This window comes from Mustela lutreola, chromosome 8, assembly GCF_030435805.1.
Source record: "Mustela lutreola isolate mMusLut2 chromosome 8, mMusLut2.pri, whole genome shotgun sequence".
In the NCBI taxonomy this organism is placed as follows: Eukaryota; Metazoa; Chordata; class Mammalia; order Carnivora; family Mustelidae; genus Mustela; species Mustela lutreola.
The window spans coordinates 29,886,701-29,908,129 of NC_081297.1; the positions used below are offsets into that span (position 1 = coordinate 29,886,701).

At 34.5% G+C, this 21,429-nt stretch overlaps 1 protein-coding gene across 10 annotated transcripts in view; it reads right to left on the reverse strand.

Annotated features, from left to right (window-relative positions):
- Positions 1-21,429, reverse strand: part of ZNF438 (zinc finger protein 438) — a 185,465-nt gene that overhangs the window by 136,870 nt on the left and 27,166 nt on the right. For 5 of the 10 annotated variants that reach the window (XM_059184194.1, XM_059184197.1, XM_059184187.1 and 2 more), the window contains exon 2: positions 12,282-12,340. The exons of 2 other annotated variants lie outside the window; for them this stretch is intronic. The gene's annotated coding sequence lies outside the window, so the exon portion shown is untranslated. Of the gene's footprint in view, positions 1-5,676; positions 5,850-12,281; positions 12,341-21,429 lie in introns of all 10 variants that reach the window. 3 more of the 10 variants (XM_059184193.1, XM_059184188.1, XM_059184191.1) reach the window with 2 other exon arrangements.

Below are 21,429 nucleotides of genomic sequence, written 5' to 3' on the forward strand. Positions count from 1 at the left end.
GAGCCCTGTATCAGGATCTGCACTCAGCAGGGAATATGCTTGAGATTCTCTCTCTCTCAAATAAATAAATTTTTTAAAAAGTAGAGGAAGTTTTGAAACTTCCAATTCTGTTCTTGTTAGTCTTTTTTTTTTAACTTTTCTAGGTCCTTTGTATTTCCATACAGATTTAAAATCTCAATTTCCAATTTTTCATTGCTAGTATATACACATACAACTGATTTTGTAGATCTACTTTGTGTCCTATAATCTTGCTAAAATTCAATTACAAATTCTAGTGGCTTTTGAGAGATTGCTCAGCATTTTCTCTATACATGACCATGTCACGTGCAAATGAAGATGTTTTATGTATACCTTGGCAATCTGTATGCCATTTCTTTCTTTTTATTGCCTATGACACTGGCTGGGGTCTCCATCACAGTGCTAGACAGACATAAGGAGGGGAGTAGGCATACTTGCCTTGTTTCTTATCTTAGGGGGAAAGCATTCTAACTTGTGATATTAATGAGATTTTAGCTAGAGATTATACGTAGATGTCTTTTCTCAAGTTGAGAAAGTTCCCTCCTGTTTTTAGTTTCTCAAGAGATTCCTTTTATGAATGGCTCTTGAATTTAGTCCATTGTTTTCTCTACAACTATTTACAGTACTGTATAGCTTTTTCCCATTTTTCCTGTTAAAGTGATTACTTACACTGGGGGATATCCTAAATTTAAACCAAGCTTGCACACCCAGGAAAAACCCATGTTTTTATATACTGCTGGATTTAATTTACTAATCTTTAAAAAACTTTTCTTGTATGTTCATGAGGATATTTATTCATAGTTTTCTTGTAATATCTGTACCTTGATTGATATCAACATAATGCTGATGTCCTAAAATGAGTTGGGATGTGTTCCTTCTTTCTCTATTTTCTGAATTATTTCTCCTTTAAATGTTTGATGGAATTCATCAGTTACAACATTATAACATCCAGTTATAGGACTGGAATTCTTTCGGTTTTTGTTTCTGGTTTGCTTTGTTTGTATGGAAAGGGTTTTAACTAAGGATATAACTTCTTTAAGATATGGTACTACCCTAATTTTATTTCTTCTAGAGTCAAATTTCAGTAATGTGTGTCTTCCAAGGAATTTATCTGTTTCATCACTGTTGTCAAACTTATTTCTAAATGATATTTCTTCTATATGCTATTAATTTCTGTAGAATATGTAATGACATCCCTTCTTTCAATCCTGATATTTTACTTACTAACATGTGTTTTCCTCCTTCTTTATTTTTCTTGATTAGACTACCTACAGGTTCATTCATCTTTTCAAAAAGCCTGCTTTTGGTTTCCTTGATCATTTCTTCGATTTCTGTTCTTGTTGATTAGTTCCTTCCTTCTACTTACTTTGGCTTTAATTTGCTCTTCTTTTTCTGGCTTCTTAAGGTGGATATTTAGATCACTTATTTTATCCCTTTCTTCTTTTCTAATACACGTATTTAAAGTTAAATATTTGAGCACTGCTTCAGCTAAACCTCACGGATTTTTATGTGTTTTCATTCTGATTCACTTCAAGACAACTTTTAATTTCCCTGTTTTATTATTATTTTTTTAACCAATGTGTTAGAAGCATTTGGTGTAATTACAAATATTGAGGATTTTTCAGATACCTTTCTGATACTCATTTCTAACTTAATTGTTGGGGTCAGGGGACATACTATGCATAACTTCCAGTACTTTAAAGTTAATGAGACTTGTTTTATATATTAGCAGGTGGTGGTCTATGTTGATGAACGTTCCACATGCACTTGAAAAGAATATAAACTCTGCTCTTCTTGAGTGAAATGTTTCATAAATACTAATCAAATTACATTAGTTTAGTGTTGTTATACACAAATCTATATCTTTCCTGATATTCTTTGTACTTGTCCCATCAATTACTTTTATCAGTGCTAAAATGTCCAATTATAATAGATTTCTCAATGTATTCTTTCAGCTCTATTGGTTTCTGCTTCATGTATTTTGACAATGTAGCATATTGGCTGCATTTAAAGTTATTATTTCATCTTGAAATATTGATCTATTTATCATTATGAAGTGTCCTTTTTTAACCTTATTAACATCATTTGTTCTGAAGCCCACTCTGATATTAATATAGCCACTCCAGTTTTCTGTTACCTAGGACTCACATTGTATATATTTTTCCAACTTTTTTCTAACTTATTTCAAGAGTTTCTTGAGAACAACATAGAGTTTACTCTTCCTTTTTTATTCAATCTGACTATCTTTGCCTTCTAATTAGAGTACATCATCTACATTTAATGTGATTACTGACATGGTTGTATATAGCTCTACCATCTTGTTGCAGGTTTTCTATTTGTCCCTTCTGTTCTTTGTTCCTTTTTCCCTTTTTTTTTTTTTTTTCATCTTCTTTTGGATTTTTTTTTCTAGGAGTTCATTTCATATTCACCAATGGTTTCTTATTAGTTAAAACTCTGTTTTTCCAACCTTTTAAGGGGATGCTCTCTACCTTCAAAACACATTACACCTTCATGTCTAAGACTATTACAATAATATGATTCCTTTCCCCATCCAATTCTTTGAGCTATTGTCGTCACACACTTAACTTTTACATGTTATAACTCCACTAGACAGACACTGTTATTATTTTTTGCTTCAAAGGGTTACATTTAAAAAAAAAAAACTAAAATACAAAGAAAAAAATTTTTATGTTTATTGACATATGAGACATTTTAAGGAATCTTTATTCCTTTGATTAGTCCAAATTTCCATCTGCTACCATTTCCCTTTGCTTAAAGAAATTCCTTTAATATTTCTTATAACATAAGTCTGCTGGCCATAAGTTGTCTTAATTTTTGTCTAAAAAAGCTCTTCCTCTCTTATGTTTTTTCCTCCTTAACGTCCTAAAATATTTTTGTTAGCTATGGAATACTAGGTTGACAATCTCTTAGCACTTAAAAAATGCTATTAAACTGCATTCTGGTTTGAATAGTTTCCTTTAAGTCTGCTGTCTAAATTCTTAACTGTATTCCTTTGTATGCAATGTATTTCTTTCCCCCTCTGACAGCTTTTAAAATTTTTTCATTATCACTGATTTTCAGCAATTTTCTTATGCTGCGCCTTGGGATGTATGTATCTTGCCTGGGGTCTGTTTAATTTTTTGGACCTATGGGTTTAGAGCTTACTTCAAATTGGGGTAATTTCAGCCATTATTTATTTAAATTTTTTTTCTCTCTTGCCCTCCCCCCAAAATTCTGAGACTCCACTTACACTTATGTTAGACTCATAGTTATTTATCTTATAGGGCACCAAATTACTTTCATCTTTTTCAGTCCTTTTTCTATCCTGTGGATGAATTCTCGCCATTTTCAAGTTCACAGGCCTTTTCTCCCAAAGGATCTAATCTGCACTTAATCCCACCCAGTTACTGCATTTTTAAATCTCTAGATATTCAAATTCTCATTATGTTTATTTATATGGGCCATATTTCCAATAGCTGCTTCACTGTACTTGTCTGCTAATTGTACCATCTCTGCCATTTGAGGATCTATTTTTATTGTGTCCTTGTTCTGAGACTTTTCTCTTGCTCCTTTGTTTATCAAGTAAGGCTTAACTAGATAGAATTTACTTGAATTTTATGTTGCTGAGTGCTAGATTTTTTTGTATTAATTTAAAGAGTGTTAAACTGCCAGAAAGTAAAGTTACCTGCAGATTAACAAGATTCTTTTGAGGCTTGGTTTTAAGCCCTTTTAGAACTTATGTAGAGGAACCTTTATTCTAGGGCTCATTCTCAGGAAGAACTGATAAGTTTTCATTCTTTACAAGTTATCCTTGCCAACTTCTAGGGGTTTCAAATTAAATGCACAGTGTGATGTTCAGCCAAATCCTCAAGAACACCCCTATGCAGATTTCAGGAATTCTTTCTGTGCCGAACATCCCCTTCTCCAGGAGAATGAGATTTTAAATATATCAGACTTTCCTATCTTGCCTCCTTTTTACTTCCTTCCCTGCTCCATAGTGAAAGACACTTCATTTCTAGATTCAGGTTACTGAATTTTAAAGGTTGAAAGGAAAACCATCCTTTAAAAACCTGCTTGGCCTACCTTACTAAAAAGGAGGCAGCAATGTAAAGGGTGTTTATTTATATAAACACACACACACACACACACACATACACACATTGTTTAGAATACAGAAAAAGCACAGATTTTGCTTCTCAGTAAACTTATGCTTAAAAAGCAGCAAATCAATAAATATTAAAAAGTAGGATTCTCTACTCTAAACCGTAATTCTGCATAAAAAACGTATTTATTTCTCTACCCTTTTTCTTAAAAATATTTGCCCTTTACTATTTGTTTTGGAAGATGCCCTGACTAAAGCCCCCACTATACCATTAAATACTTTACATGTTTACTGAGGGAAAAAATGAGATTTGGGGGGGAGACTGAAGACAGACATGTGGGTGGCAGGAAGCAAATGTTTCCTCCAAAGCTAGGCTGTCATAAACCCAGTTTATATCTTTTTTAAGTCAAATTGAGTAATAGTGCAAATTTCATTTTTGAATTTTCTCTCATTATGTTATAAGAATAACTAAGAGTCATTGAATAGTCTTTAAAAACATGATCCTTATCCAGGGATGGAACTAAGGAGAGATGAGTGAGGCACCTACCTCTCTTTAGTCCCAGGCCTGTTCTTAACAAACATAATAGGAAGGTACTGAAATTCCTTGCTACACAGAGTGGGGTCCATAAATCAGTATCAGCATTCTCTGGAAACTTGTTAGAAATGTAAAATCTTGTCCTCCCCAGACTTAATCAAAATTTCATTTTAATAAGGTCTCCATGTGATTCATATATACATTAAAGTTTCAAAAGCAGTGCCCTAGTTTATCTATTTCTTCTATTATTGAAGTTCTGTATTATTTTCAATTATTCTGCCATAATAACTATTTTTCTATGATAACATTATCATAGAAATCCACTGTACATGTATTTATGTTCTTGAGTAATTATCTTATTAAAAGGAATACATTAAATTGGGAATCCTAGGTCATTATGTTTTCTTTCAAATTTGAAACTTCTAAGCTGCTTGGTCTGAGAAACCACTTAACTGGGCTTCCTAGAATTATGAGTTAAGAAAATTCACAGATCAAGATAAAAAGTGGCTATACACATGAACTTGAATCCCAGCTCTGACAAAACTAGCCATGTAACTATGGGCAATGATGTAACCTGTCCAAGACAGTTTCCTCAGATGTTAAATGGGGGTTATAATAGCCTCACAGGATTGCTATGAGGATAAGTTAAGTAAAGACAGATAAAGCATTTAGAAAACATATGTGTTTGCAATTAGGAGGAAAAATTAGTAAATAAAGAGGCTCTAAGTGAACCTGATGTATTTTTAAGGTCTGAATTTTCAAACATCATCTATATGTAGTTTAAAAGCCTCTTTCTTCTTATCCTTGATTCTTGGATCTGTCCTAAGTAGATGAGTTTGACAGAAAAAAGTGCATTACATTTAAGAACTGCTTCTTCCTTTTCTTTCTTTAGTACTTCATTATTAGTTTTAAAAGAAATGTGGATATGTCAGTCTTCTGCTAAGGCCAGATACAAAAATTAATCTTAATTGCCAGGTGCAAGTGGTCAAGAACCATGACACGTATGTAATGCTCATGTTACCTTTATAGTTGAGGAGGTACTGCTATCAGTTCTCTCCTCCAGGAGAATCCCTGGCTCGAGTCAAGACAGGAATATCAATACAGGAGATAATCCGAACTGAATGTTTTGAATCAGAGGAGCAGTTTTGTTTGGGCAAAGTCGACATAGTAATCATGAAGAAGGAGCAGTCAAACCTAAAAGACAGAGATAGATATAATGGGAAAGGAGGCAGCAAAGTCAGAAACCCAGAAAAAATTGAGAAATAAGAGGAGATTCAAGGTGAAAGCAGGGTAAGGAGTTCAGGCCTTCCTTAGAACCGTATATTCGTATACTGCTGATTTCATATTGATTTCATATTGATCACACTGCTGATTTCATATTGATCTGCCAAGCACCATGCTGGTTGGGGCAGGCCCTGGTGCTACACGAAGCTGCCAGGCTGGAGGCAACTTCTAGTGCTATCCTATTATTTGGGTCCTAGCTACCAAAAGCAATCAAATATAAAGTACTTCAGTATCCAGAGATCCTGAAAATTATTCTTTCTTATATCACTGATTCCAAATTCCACAGTTCAGGGGTTATAAGCAACTTGGATTTGCATGAATAGCATTATCCAGGTCTAACTAAAAGCACTTATAACAAAGTTCTCTACTACAAAATCCTACTTCTGCCTTTGTAAGAGAAGATAAGGGAATGGCTACATCACCCTCAAGGAAACATTCAAACATGATCACTAATTCTCAAAGGCTTCTGATGTAAGGGAAACTATGAGGTGAATTTTCCATTTCTAGTAAACTTTAATCAAAAGGCTATTTCCACAAAAAAAAAAAAAAAAAAAGACATTACCACATATTATTCTCTCTACTTCTGCAATTCAGTGAACTTTTCGTTTAACAAGTAAAACCTACCAGGGAATTTGTGTATGTATGTATTGCTTATTAATTAATTAATAAATAATTTAATTAATTTTGATTGTAAAAATTAATCAAAATAAAATCTAAATAAAAAATGGAAGAAAGAAAAACTTCTCAAAGTAATTTCCTTTAGATGGGGACTTGAGCAATCTCATTGGAGTCAACCCTAAAAGCAGCTCTTCTTTCTCTTCAAATATTGGAAACTTTTACCCTTTATTGGTGAAAGATTCCAATACAAATACAGGAGAATAAATCTGAGGAAGACTTGGAAAGAGTGCCCTGAAGAAAAAAAAAAAAAAAGATTCTAAAAACTTATATAATCTGAGTTAGATCTAAAAATCAATTCTCTGACCCTTCACTCCAGCACATTTTTCCTCCACAACTTGTGGAGCCCCAACCTGATCAGCCTCAAAGATACATACGCTGCCAGTGCTGGAGAACTCACTGTCCAGTGAAGGAGCCCAGTTTATCCGCAAGTAAATGTAACTGTTGCCAGCTTATTCATTATAGTGCTCATTACACTAAGCAGAAATTCTGTGACTTCTCCCACTGATTCTATCTATGTCTTTCTGTTGCTCTGAATCTCCAAGTCCTCTTCCACTTGAAAGCAATGCAAATGACAGAAACTTGGAATAATAAAGTTGCAAAATTTCTAGTGTAACCTCACTTACTACATACGCTAGAGAGCCTTGGGGATGTACATTTGTTCTCTCTAAATCCACCTCCGCTGCTATCAGACTGGAGTCTGAGCTGGTTGGAATGAGGAGTAAGAGTAAGAGGGATTTAGTTGATTCCAGGGGCCTTGGAGAATTTAAGGAATTGCAAAAGGGCAACTGTGGCTGGAGCAGTGTGAGCAAGACAGAGAATGGTAGGAGATAAAGTCAGCAGGCAGAACATACAGGGTCTGGTAGAACATGGTAAGACTTGGGGTTTTATCCTGAGTGTGATGGGTAGTCACTCAAGGGTTCTGAATAGGAAAGTGACAGGAACTGTTAAACAGTTTTCAAAAAACACTTTTGTTCCTGTATGGAGAACTGACTGGAGAGGTGCAAGGAGGAGATAAGGAAGGTCAGTTACAAGTCTGTTGCTATCATCCAGGTAACTTGTAATGATGATAGGTTGTATTATATCAGGAAGTAGTGGGTAGCGGCAATACAGGGGTATTTAAGGATTATGTTGAAAGGAGAATATATAATAATCCTTATTGATGGGCTGGAAATGGGTTCAGAAGGAAAGAGAAAACTCAAGATGGCCTCTAATTTTTGGCCTAAGCAACTGTGTGGACCATTTACTGAGCTGAAGAAGAAGGAGGGCAGGAACACATTTGGGGAGGAGAGTCCAAGAGTTCTATTTCAGCCATGGTAAGTTTGAAATGTTTATTAGACTTTCAAATAAATGTTGAATAGGCAGCCATAGATATGAGCCTGGAGCTCATAGGAGAGATACAGATTAAAAATAAATCTGGGAGAACAGGAGGCATTTAAAGCAAGGAGTCACATAAGACCACATAGGGAATAAATGTAGAAGGTAGCCAAGGGCTAAGCCCTGAAGAATGTCAGCTTTTGGAGACCATGGAGAAGACAATATAGCAAAGGAGAATGTAATTTTAGGTGTATTTTATGCAAAAAGATATGGCTAGAACCAATAGGGAGAAGTTACGGGGAGATTTCTGCATGGTGTAGTGAGCACTTTGATGAATAAGTTGATAACTCTTATCCTCTCAGCAAAACAGAATTACAGTTAACCCTTGAAAAACACGGATTTGAACTGCACGGATTTTGGGATGCTTGGGTGGCTCAGTCGGTTAAGTGTCTGCCTTGGGTTCAGGTCATGAACTCAGGGTCCTGGGATGGAATCCCACATCAGCCTCCTTTTCTGAGGGGAGGTTGCCTCTCCCTCTGCCTCTCCCTCTGCCTCTCCCTCCTCTCCTCCTGCTTGTGCTCTGTCAAATGCATAAATAAAATCTTAAAAAAAAAAAAGAACTGCATGGATTTTTTGGATACAATACTATACTCTAAATGTATTTTTCTTATAATTGTCTTAATAACATTTTTTATCCAACTTATTTTAAGTCTATAGTATATAATAGTGTACAAAATATGTGTTAATCAACTGTTTACATTATTAGAAAATCTTCCTGTCAATAATAGGCTATTTGTAGTTAAGTTTTAGGGGAGTCAAAAGTTATATGTGGATTTGACTGTGGGATGGACCAGAACCCCTGAAGCCACATTGTTCAAATGTTAACTGTATTTTATATGCACAAAGTTCAAAGTTACCAATCATAATCTTTCAAAGTCACGTGCCTATTCTATTTCTAACTCCTGCCCTATTGACTGAGTCTGGATAGCTGCATTTCACATGTCAGCTGCTCAATTACCACATCTCTGGCCTCTGGCGTGTGCCCTGGCTTCTGGATCCAAATTTTCACCCCAACTAACAACTCCTGGTTGCCCAACACTGACCAGGAAGCACGCTGAGATCATGTTCCCCAGAGCTGCCAAAAGTTCTTGGCTTATGATCAATGAAGCACACAATGAGTGAGTGTTTAGCAGTTAATCAGGTGACAGAGAACAAATGACATGTTAGGGAATCACAGAATGAGCCAAATCAAGGCTGGAACAGGGAACAAGAGATTGTACTCCAGGCTAGTCACCCCAGGGCAATCTGCTCTAGGTCACCCAGTGTGATCAGACACCCTTTTCCCCAGAAGAATTAAAATTCTCTCAAGTTTACCAAGTGTCTATGGATTAAGGATTTCCTGGACACTGGTAACATTATGAGCCAAACAGCAGGTACTGCACACCATGGGGACCTGCTCTTTCTGCACCAAAGCCTCAGGGTTAGCCTGGAGACATGAGTTACTTCCCCCGCTACATCTATAAAGGGGATTTCAAACTATTTTTGTATTTGTGAAGATTAAATGAGATCACTCTAAGTACCTGGTACATAGAGTGTTCAATACCTATTAGGTATTCTCATTTATACATTAGATGACCACAAAATGACAGCTGAATGATAAAGTATGTCTCTAAAAACAACACGTTTAGGCTTTCCAGTACAGAGGATTGATAAAAGAGGGTTTTTGTTTGTTTATATATGAACTATTACATGATCAAAGGAATTTAAACTTCTCCTGAGAAAACGGTCTTCCATTTTTCTGAACTTCCCTACCAAGATCTGGTGAAATTATGTTACACGACCAAGAAATAAAGAAGTCAATTCCACTATGAGATCGATGAATAAATACCATCAAGCAAAACAGAAATCTCGGAGCCTAATAATTATTCTACAATAGCCACTCAGGTCTGTTGTTATTTTAAATGTCTATATCCTTTAAGTATAATATATTTCTATTTCCCTTTATGAAATTTAAGTTTAACTAAAATCATTAAAGTTGGCAACAGAAGCAGGAAACCATTTATAAGACCAGCATGGCTATTTTACTTTTTTTTTTTTTTTTTTTTTTTTTTTTATTTTACTTTTATTAATGAAAACTTATGCAATAGTTTCAGCAAACTACAGAGTTCCATTCTTGTAGTCTTTTAATATTTATAGAAATTTAAAAGAGTTATACAGTTAGAGTTCATTTTTGAAACTGAGAATTTCTATTATCTGACAGCGATCAATTATTTTAGCTCAATTACAGAAATGGCTATTTAAGAGTTATGTTCATCTTTATTCATACTCCTTAACAATAGGTCAACTGTGTCTTGTACTTGACCTAGAAGCTCACAGAGGTGTAACTGAACATACACTGAGAGAGTCTCAACTCCAAAATGAAGGCCCATCACTGGCCTTTGGCCTCCAATAGTACATCAAAGTAAAAAGAAGAAAAAGAAAAAAGCAGGGCATAGGGAAAGTGCTTATGTTAATACAAAGTGCTGTACTAAACTACCAAAAAGCATAGAATCAAAGAGCAAGTCTATACTCAGGTATAAGGAGATGGCCACAAACACCATGCCAATATCCAAAAACTGAAATCCCATGCCTCCTACAAACTGAAAAATGAAACCCATAGTCACACATTTCCTTGCATCTTTATTAATAGAATCTGGATTTTTTTAAAAGGCAACAATTTTAAGACATCCAGATGGCCAACAGACACATGAAAAAGTGCTCCATATCACTTGCCATCAGGGAAATACAAATCAAAACCACAATGAGATATCACCTCACACCAGTCAGAATGGCTAAAATAAACAAGTCAGGAAATGACAGATGCTGGCAAGGATGCGGAGAAAGGGGAACCCTCCTCCGCTTGGTGGGAATGCAAGCTGGTGCAACCACTCTGGAAAACAGCATGGAGGTTCCTCAAAATGTTGAAAATAGAACTGCCCTATGACCCAGCAATTGCACTACTGGGTATTTACCCTAAAGACACAAACGTAGTGATCCGAAGGGGCACATGCACCCGAATGTTTATAGCAGCAATATCCACAATAGCCAAACTATGGAAAGAACCTAGATGTCCATCAACAGATGAATGGATCAAGAAGATGTGGTATATATACACAATGGAATACTGTGCAGCCATCAAAAGAAATGAAATCTTGCCATTTGCGACAATGTGGATGGAACTAGAGCGATCATGCTTAGCGAAATAAGTCAAGCGGAGAAAGACAACTATCATATGATCTGCCTGATATGAGGAAGTGGTGATGCAACATGGGGGCTTAAGTGGGTAGGAGAAGAATCAATGAAACAAGATGGGATTGGGAGGGAGACAAACCATAAGTGACTCTTAATCTCACAAAACAGAGGGTTGCTGGGGGGAGGAGGGGTTGGGAGAAGCGGGGTGGGGTTATGGACATTGGGGAGGGTATATGCTTTGGTGAGTGCTGTGAAGCGTGTAAACCTGACGATTCACAGACCTGTACCCCTGGGGATAAAAATATATTATATGTTTATAAAAAATAAAAAATTTAAAATTTAAAAAAAATAAATAAAAGGCAACAATTTTGATTTTTCAAACAATTACAGAGAAAAGCTACTTCTAAACTATAATTTTCAAATAAATCAACTGTTTTAAGTGAATTTTTATTTGGGAATAATTTTAGATTATTATACTTATCATATATTTATTTATAAATATATATATTTATTTATAATATATTTATTTATTTATAACATATATTTATTTATAAATATATATATATTTAAAATATTTTTATAAATATTATTTATTATAAATTTAAATTTTAGATTTACAGAAAAGTTGCAAGAATACCATAGAGCTCCTGTATACCCCTCACTCAATTTTAACATCTTACATAATCATGGTTTTGGCAAGACAAAGGAATTAATCTTGTTTTACTGATACCAATTAAGCTGCACATTTTATCTGTATTTCACCTGCTTTTCCACTAATGGCTTTTTGCAGTTGCAAGATATAATCCAGATACCACATAGCATTTACTGATTTTATTTATTTAATTTATTTGTTTATAGTGCTTTAAGTTCTGGAATGTGCCAAACTTGTGTGTCTTATTAAATGTCTTCCTTATAAATATGACAGAAAATAACCCTTCCCTCCCTGGAAATATGACTTATCAGATCCTAGAGAAATGGTCCATTAAGACTCATATAAATATATATTTCTACTAATGTTTTACTGAAGAGAAAAAGAGGTAAGTCACTTTGTCAGGAAGCTATGAGATCAAATTATTTAATGTGTCAGAGATATCTCTGCAAAAAATACTTGTCACTTACCTGTCTCCCAAGGTTCTGGTAAAGAGCCATAGATATACAGTAAATCCTTTTAATTAATTCTGTAATAGAATGTAAAGTATTATTATACTCATATTCAAATAACCCATTTTTAATAAACATAAAGAAACTGCCTTCCTTTCATTCCCAAATTTTTTAATTACTGTATTCTTTTTTAAGATAACAAAGGAACTAATTTAAGGGAGAATAATTTGGGAAATCTGTTACATGTCTTTAGTTTAAAAGTGAAGGCATGCAAAACTTAATAAAAGTTTTGAGATGTACAGAAAATATTCTACAAAAAAAAAAAAAAAAGAAATGCCAAATGAATGAAACTGACTAGGAAGAATTCTTCACATTCTTTTCCATGTACATAATTGCGGTAGAAATTACTGAATAGTCACAAACAAGTGAATCATATTGAGGGCATAGCCTTTTGATGGAACAATAGTAATCCAGAGTTTGGAGTTAGGAGGCTTTTGAAAAAATACATGTCCAGTTAAGTGTCCGCATGTGTCAGTTTGCCTGAGACAGTACCAGCTTAGGCCTGTTGTCACAGTGTCCCACTAAATTTATTATTTCTCTTGTATTTTTCTTATTCTGGTGCCCTTTTTTTGTTGTTGTTAATGGTAGCAGTATTAATAAGCCTGAATTTTCACTTTTAGGCTCTGCCATTATCTTGTCAAGCAGTATGAGATGCAGTGCAGGGAACCCAGCTACCAATTTAACCTGGTTAAATCTGAAAGACCCTGAGCAGTAACCCATCTCTTTTGATGTGCTGTAGCTGATACCTCATTCTCAAAGACAATACTCAAAGCCATTGGCAGGGGGGGAAAAAAAAAAAAAGCTCACTCAGACAGGACTAGCTAGAGATAATTAACTCCTTCAGTCTCAGATGGAGGTGGAAGTACTGAATGCTGCTGCCACTGCTTATGACTAGCTCAAAGACCAATTTAAGAAAAACAGATGGAGAGGTTTTACGAATTACTCTATAAAGCATGACTTTTCATTTAGATCAAATGACTATTCTTTAAATTTATCTCTCAATTCTAATTAAAATTTATCTTGTTTATACAATCAAAGTTAAGGGACAGCTGTTACTTTCCTGGTTCTGTTAACAGAAGAAATTCACACTTAAATGATGTCCGCTTTCTACTGGTGTAAGGAGATACATCAAACAGAAAATTCAGTTAAGGGGCACCTGGGTGGCTCAGTGGGTTAAGCCCCTGCCTTCAGCTGAAGTCATGATCCCAGGGTCCTAGGATCGAGCCCCGCATCGGGCTCTCTGCTCAGCGGGGAGTTTGTTTCCCTTCCTCTCTCTCTGCCTGCCTCTCTGCCTACTTGTGATCTCTGTCAAATAAATAAAAAAATAAAAATCTTTAGAAAAAAATAAAAAAAGAAAACTCAGTTAATTCCTTTTTCTTAACTGATTTAGAAAGTAATTCAATAAAACAATACATATACAAATGTACTGATGACCTAATACCATAAATTTTATATATTTGCAATAATAACATAGATAAAGCAAATGAGAGGAAAGCTGTATTGGGGTAAGGAAATAACAACAAATGGAAACTCAAATCCACAGAAATCTAAGAGGAGAATGCAAAATAGAAAGGCTAATATAATCAACTCTATAAATATGTATTTGTTCTCCTTTCTTCTCTCAGCTTCTTTGAAAGACATAAGATTAGGGGCACTTGGGTGGCTCAGTCAGTTAAGTATCTGAATTCTGCTCAGATCATGATCTCAGGATCCTGGAATCGAGCTCAGTTTGGCAGGTTCCATTCTCGGCTGGGAGTGTGCCTGTCCCTTTTCCTCCCCCTGTGCACCTCTCCTCACTTGTGTGCTCTCTCTCTCTCAAATAAGAAAATAAATAAATAAATAAATAATAAAAGACATGAAATTACATAAAATAAAAATTATAACAATATATGGTTGGGTTTTTACAACACAAAGACATAATACATATAATAATGGTAGCAAAAAGTGGGGAAAGAGAAAAATGGAGCTATACAGGAGAAAAGTTTATTTTGCTGAATTTAAGTAAAAATGAGAAGTAGATTCTTCTAAGTTAAAATGCGTATTTTAAAACCTAGAGCAAACACTAAGAAAACTCAAGTTGTATAATTTAAAAATGATTAAGGGACTCAAAATATCAGAGTGGAAAATATTCACTTAATTCAAAAGAATTCACTTAAATTTAAAAGAATTCAAGAGAAATTTTTTAAAAAGCATGAGGCCTACAGAAAACAAAAAGCAAAAGAGCAGATGTAAATCCAATCATGTCAATAATATTAAACATAAACATACTAACCCAGTCAAAAAGGAGAGATCATCAGATTATATTTCTTAAAAAACCAGTGACACTTAGTCCTTGAACAACGTGGTTTGAGCTGCACAAGTCCATTTAATGTGGATTTTTTAAAATAAATACAGTACTGTAAATATATTTTCCTTTCCTTAGTATTTTCCTTTTTTTAAAAGATTTTATTTATTTATTTATTTATTTAAGAGACAGAGAGAGCATGAGCAGGGGAGCAGGGCAAAGGAAGAGGAAGAGGCAGATTCCCTGCCAGGCAGGGAGCATTACATAGGGCAAGATCCCAGGACCTTGAGATCATGACCTGAGCTGAAGGCAGAGGTTTAACTGACTGAGCCATGCAGGTACCCTGAAATCTGGGATTTTGATGTTTCTACCTTTGTTCTTCTTGCTCAAGATTTAAAAAAAAAAAAACTTTTTGGTTTCAGTTTCATTTTTGTTTTCTTAACAAGTCTACTGTTTAATCTCTCAGGATTAAAAAAAATTAATTAAGGTTCTAAAGAATTAAACAACAAAGGAATGTCAAGGGAACTATTCTCTGGGGTATCAGAGCTATTCCAGTTTAACACCTAGCTTCAAAACAAAATGAGTTTTTATATTTTCTAAGTGAAATAATGTACAACCACCATCTTCTAACTTCCAAACACAAAGCTTCATCATAAGCTTGGTTTAAAAAAAAAAAACAAAATTTTTCTTAAGTTTTTTGTTTTGTTTTGTTTTGTTTTGTTTTTTGGGCTATTTGAGGTCTTTAGCAGTTCTACACAAGTTTTAGATTTTTTTTTGTAATTATATAGTTTATTGATGTGTTCACTGTCTGTCTTGCCTCCTCCATTACACTATAATTTCCCTGAGGACAGGGAGTAAATCTGTTTTAATTACCATTATATACTACTGGTGTATTACTTAGTACTTAAGGAATCTGAAAAAAAAAATCACTCAAAATATCAGCAGTACATAATGAAGAAAAAAATTTGTAATTATAAGAGATGGAGATTTTATAATTGTTTGTTCTTATTCTGTGAAAAATATTGCTGGTATTTTGATAGGAACTGCATCAAATCTGTAGATTGTTTGGGGTAATATAGACATTTTAACAATATCAATTCTTCCAATCCAAGAGTATGGTATACCTTTCCATTTGTCTGAGTCATCTTCAAATTCTTTTATCAGTGTTTTCAGTTTTCAGAATATAGGTCTTTTCTCTCTTTGGTTAAATTTATTCCTAGTTATCTTATTATTTTTGCTGCAATTTTAAATTGGATTTTTTCCCTTAATATCTTTTTGTGCTAGTTTGTTATTAGTGTATGGAAATGCAACAGATTTTTGTATGTTAATTTGTATTGTGCAACTTCACTGAATTCTTTTATCAGTTCTAATAATTTTTTAGGGCTTTCTATATATAGTATCGTGTCATCTGCAACTGGTGCATTTTACTTCCTCCTTACTAATTTGGATGGCTTTTACATCTTTTTCTTGTCTGATTGCTGCAGCTAGGAATCCAGTATATGTTGAATGAAGTGGTGAATGCAGACATCCTTGTCTTACTCCTGATCTTACAGGAAACCCTTTCAGTTTTTGCAACTGAGATAAAGTTAGCTGTGGGTTTGTCATATATAGTCTTAATTACATTGAGGTATGTCCCCTCTAAACCTCTCTTTGTGGGGTTTTTACCATGAAGGAATGTTGAATGTTGTCAAATGCTCTACTGAAATGATCATGTGGTTTTTACCCTTTGTCTTGTTAATGTGATGAATCATGTTGTATGATTTGCAGATACTGAACCCTCCCTGCATCCCAGGAATAAATCCTATATCATCATCGTGAATGATCCTTTTAATATATTACTGAACATAGTTTGTTAATATTTTGTTGAAGATTTTTGCATCTATGGTTATCAGAGATTACAGGCCTGTAGTTTTCTTTTTTTGTAGTGTCTTTGTCAAGTTTTGGCATTAGGGTAGTGGCTGGCCTCATAAAATTAATTTGGTAGTTTTCCTTCTTCTTCTATTTCTTGAAATAGTTTAGGAAGAATCAGTATTAACTTTTCGTTAAATGTTTGGTAGAACTCACCTGTGAATCCACCTGGTCCTGAACTTTTGTTTGTTGGTACATTTTTGATTACCAATTCATTACTAGTAATCAATCTGTTCAAATTTTCTATTTCTTCTGATTCAGTTTTGGAAAATTATAGGTTTCTAGGAATTCACCCATTTCTTCTATGTTATCCAACTTCTTGGCATATAATTTTTCATAGTAGTCCTTACGATCCTTTATATAATATATAATACATAGTATATTATATATTATAACATATATAATATATATTTTATTATTATTTCATGATGTCATGACCTTGATATGGTGTCAGTTATTTCTCCTCTTTCATTTCTAATTTTATTTGAGTCCTCTCTTTTTTTCTTGTTGAATCTGGCTAAAGGTTTATCAATTTTATTCATCTTTTCAAAGAACCAGCTCTTGATTTCATGGGTTTATTTCTTTTTTAACCTCTATTTCATTTATTTCTGTTCTGATCTTTATTTCCTTCCTTCTATTAATTTTGGGCTTTGGTTTTTTTCAGTCCCCTTAAGTGTAAAGTTAGATTGTTTATTAGAGATTTTCCTTGCTTATTTATCTAGGACTTTATTACTACAAACTTTCCTCTTAGAACTGCTTTTGGTAGGTCCCAAAGATTTTGTACTGTTGTGTTTCCATTTTCATTTGTCTACATGCACTTTTTAAATTCGTCTTTGATTTCTTCATTAACCCACTAATTGTTTAGTAACATGCTGTTCAGCTTCCATGTATTTGTGGTTTTTTTCTCAGTTTTCTTCTTGTAATTTCTCATTTCATACTTCTGTGGTTGGAAAAAAAAAGTGCTCAATGTGAATTCAGTCTTCTTAAATTTGAGGCTAATTTTGTGGCCTAACATGTGCTCTATCCTAGAGAGTGTTCCAGTGCACCTGAATATGTATGTTTTGTATATGTATCTGTTAAGCTCATCTGGTCGAAAATGGCATACAAATTCACTGTTTTAATCCTATATCTGTCTTGTCCAATACAATTATTGAGCACCTGAAATGTGGCTACCATCATTTGGGAACTGAATTAAATTTTATTCTAACAAGTTTTAATTCAAATTTAAATAGCCACATGTGGTCGATGGCTACCACACAGACAATGCAGGCTTAGAGCATACAACCACTATGAAATTTTTGGCAGATATGTATTTTTTTAAAAATGGATAAATAAGCTAACCTTTAAAATATTAAAAATAAAATTTATATATCACAGAGATGGCAGCTTTATAATAATTTAAGTAAATAAGTAAATATAACCCTTTTTAAGTTTGCATAAATTTCTCAAAAAGTCTTCCTTAATATTCACCACCAGGCTCACGTATTGTATGGAGCACTGGGTGTGGTACAGAAACAATGAATCTTGGAACACCAAAAAAAAAAATTAAAAAAAAAAAAGGTTTCTCAAAAAGCAATGAAATAGGGAGTGTATATATATATATATATGTGTGTGTGTGTATATATGTATAAAATATACATACATGTATGTATATAATGTATATGTGTGTGTATATATGTAAATATATATATCAGAAAATTTTGGAATCAGTTGTGCTCATCTTCCTGGATAGAGTTCTTAATGGGCTGAAGAACTCTTAACAGCAGTCCTATTTCTAGATTTCATCCAAACTCTCAAGGAAAGGAAAAAGTCAACCTAATGGGAATAGCACTCAAGTGTTTTTCCATAATCTATCAACAATCGCTAACCCTACTCAGTCAAAAACTGTAAGAACTGTGAATTTTACCAGAATCTTAAACAAATCCAGTGAAAGTATAAGGTATTTCTGTCACCCTATTTGTTCCCCAGTCCTAAATTCTTCAGATTTGATTTTTACAGCCAGTTTTTATCACTAAAAACGGTCCTTAACTTTCAGTCACTTTCCAAACGTTTCTTATCATGTTAGGGGCTACATTAGAAAACAGGTGAAAAGTATAATCTTTGTCCTTAAAGAAATTATAGTCTAGAGAGAGCAAGCACTCAATAAACCAGCAGAACTGAACAATGATTAAGGGCCAAATGAGTACCATTTGTATACCTATATGGTAGCAGAGAAAAGGAACACCTAGTTCCCAGGAATAGAAAGGAAAAAGTATCAGGGAAGTGAGGCAATAGCAGAGGCATCCCTAAGCTAAGTCTTAGAAGATAAGCAGGACTTACCGAAGCAGTCAAGGAGGAAAGAGAAGTGTTTCAAACAAGTAAAGGCTCAAACAAGTAAAGACTCAAAACAAGTAAAGGCTCAAAAAACAAGCAAAGGCTCAAAAACCCAAAAGAACTCAGAATTGAGACAAGTTCAATACTGAAAGACAGTAAAGAAGAGAGCAGAAAAGAGCACTAGACAAGTGGTAGAGACTCTACCCTGAAGCTCTTTGCTTGCATGCGAGAAGACTGGATTTTATCTGGAAGATGCAGGAGCCCAAAGAATTCTGAGCTCAGGAATAACGTGATCAGATTTACATAAAAAAAAAAAATCAGTCTGCAACAATAGGAAGTATAAATAAGAGAAAATCTGAGATGGAATATAGGACGAGCACATCAGAGACCATTCTAGTAGTGTAAGTGAAAAGAAGTAAGTGCTCAAACTCAAGGAGAGGCAATAGAGATGGTGACAAAATTATGCATTTGTGGGGTATTTAGAATATGAAACATGAATTGACTGTATATGGAGATAAGAAAGAATTAAAAAAAACCAGGGTGAGCTCCAGTTCCTTACTTGAGAAAACGGACACTGGTATTCATCAATAGAACAGAATATAGGAAGAACAAGAAGGTAGGTTTGAGAGGTAATTTTGGGAATTTTGAAACTAAGGAAGAAGGCAATAATCAGTAAAAATCAATAGTACCCAAAAAATAAGCTCAAATCTACAAGCCCCAGCTCAGATTTACTGAATTAGAAACTCTACGGATGGAGCCCAGCAATCTGTATTTTTAATCACCCTCCAAATGATTCTGGTGTTTGCTAAACCTGCAGAACCACTAGTCTTGCCAAACATTACTGGTAATACCGGCAAAGAATCAAGCAATCGGGTAGGCACTGATGATGACAGAAGGGAAAGGTTATTAGTAGAAGGAGCAGAATCCCAATCACAGAAGAATTCAGGGATACACTATAAGAAGAGAGAGCACAATACAGCCTTAAGAGAAGAGGAAGAGGTGATTAAACAAAAAATAATTAACAGAAAAAAGTCCTCCAAAAGGAAGAAAATGATTCACAGCCCATGCAGAGCAACTGGCTTTGGGAGGTAAGGCAGACACCAGTGGCTGCCTTCCCAGTCCACTCTCCTTCCTGGAAAACAGAATCCTGATTTAGTTCTTCTCTGGGAGGGTTGGAGGGCCATGAATCTTGACTAATCTAAGCCAATCACAGGACTTCTATACCCCCTGCCATGGATTGGTTTAGAAATGGGTTATATGATGCAGATTCAGGCAGTGAAGTCTGCTAAGTTTTTTTGACTCTACAAAAAGACATAAAAGAAATGCTATGGTCTGCATTTTTGTGCTTCCCATCCCGCAAAATGCACAGGTTGAAGCCCTAATCTGCAGTGTGATAGTATTTAAAGGTGGGGCTTTTGGGAGGTAATTAAGGTTACATTAGTTCATGAAGGTGGAGCCCCAAATTAAGTGTTCTTACAAAATGAGAAAGAGACTAGAAAGCGCTCTCTTTGCCATGTGAGGAAACAGCACAAAGGTGGTTGACCTCAAGCCAGAAACAGGCAACTTTATCTCAGATTTCCCAAACCCCAGAACTGTGCAAAATAAATATTTGTTGTTTAAGCTACCCAGTCTATAGTATTTTATGATAGCAGCTGTTGCTGCTCAAGACAAGAAACACGTTCCTTTCTTACAATCTTGAGTACTTGGGTATAATCTTGGAGCTAAAGCTGTCTGTCATCTTCAGACCAAGGGACAAGTCTGAGGACAAAAGCTAACTCATGCAGGATGTTAGAATGGAAAGACAGATCCTGAGAGCTTAATGACAGCAGTGAGCTGCTACATGAACCAACTATAAAACCATCTTTCTTCCAAATTTCTAGTTATATGAAATCATAAAATTTACTTATTATTTTCAGTTTTAGTTGGGTCTTCCACTACTTGCCAGCCGAAAGGCATTCTGATACAGAAAGACATTTTCACTGAGATGGGTGTAAATGAAATTAACTTTGCCTACTGGAGACATGGGAATTTGAGGGAGTTTCAGACTAAGGTTTCATTTATTAGACAAAATGAAGCTCATATAGATCTATTTTATAAAGGGACTGCCTTAACGTCTCTTTTCTACTTTAAAATATCTAGTATTTCTAATGATAACAATAGTCATGAAGAAGATAATGGTGATAAGCTCATGGCCATTAAAATATTTTTAAGAGCTAGGCATTTTGTCCTTGTATTGTTTGGCTTCTGCATTCTATTTGACTTCCACAGTGAAATCATACCAAAATCATCTACTTTCTGTTTATAACAATTTTCAGGTCAGTTTCATTTTTCAAACTTTCTTGGTATATAACACTATACACCACAATATAGTTTACAGAGGGAACCCTTAATTTGAAAGAAACTCTGAAAACCAAAAAATATATTAAAAAGATTTCTATTTTTATTTCCATATATTTTCTGAATCTGTTCAAGGAAAGAAAACATTTCAACTGCATCTATGGAATGATACCTTTGATTCATATCAAGGGGTGGAAAATCAACATTGTGGCCATGTAGATAAACACTAGAGAAAATACAATTTGAGCACAAATAACAAAAAGC